This window comes from Penaeus monodon, chromosome 31 (assembly GCF_015228065.2).
Source record: "Penaeus monodon isolate SGIC_2016 chromosome 31, NSTDA_Pmon_1, whole genome shotgun sequence".
In the NCBI taxonomy this organism is placed as follows: Eukaryota; Metazoa; Arthropoda; class Malacostraca; order Decapoda; family Penaeidae; genus Penaeus; species Penaeus monodon.
The window spans coordinates 30,679,092-30,679,832 of record NC_051416.1 but is presented as its reverse complement, the minus strand read 5'-3'; the positions used below and the strand labels follow the sequence as shown (position 1 = coordinate 30,679,832).

Sequence of the window (741 nt, the reverse complement as noted above, 5' to 3'; positions counted from 1 at the left end):
TTTGCAGCTAGGCAAAAATCTGTACAAAGCAGATCTGTGAGGGCGAATGCTGGTTAGCAAATATTTGAGACCATAGTCTGGTGGGGGGATATAGTGAAAACAAGAAAAGATAAAGATGATTCAACAGGGAAGTAGACTATGATGCTGGATGTAGAAAAAGATAATCCTGAGCAAAGAGCCCATAACATACTTTATTCATTGTAGTCCATAGTACAATAAAAAAGAAGGATTAAATTGACTTTGATGGATCTTTTTTACCCAACCCTAACATGTTGAACAATGATCATAACCATACAACATTCTATGTTATTTTGAAATCATCAATTTCACTACAGTTTGTGAAAGATGCTGTAATAATTTAATTTTTCTTTTCTAAAATACATCTGTAATTATTGCAATGAATATATTCCATGGAATTAGTCATACAAAAGGTAACCTTTATTTACTGCCAATGCAAACTGAAAGTATCATTAATGTAAGGACAAACAACCAAAAAATAGATCACAAGCATATATTATAATAGACTTTAACTCAGAATTGTAGTGTTGTTCAGCTCTATATAGCTAAAATAACAATAAAATGCTAGTTTTATATGTGAAATGCATACAGTACTGTACAGAAAAAAACATCTGTATCATATTTCATTAATTTAAGGTACATTAGGTATCTGCAAGTTAAGAATGAAATTGTACAGGACAGGTTACTGAACTGCAGGCTGCATGTTCTGTCTGATAATACCAC

General features: G+C 31.6%; 1 protein-coding gene across 1 annotated transcript in view; it reads right to left on the bottom strand.

Annotated features, from left to right (window-relative positions):
- Positions 1–741, bottom strand: part of LOC119592950 (muscle calcium channel subunit alpha-1-like) — a gene marked incomplete at its 5' end in the record, with an annotated part of 130,968 nt that overhangs the window by 4,845 nt on the left and 125,382 nt on the right.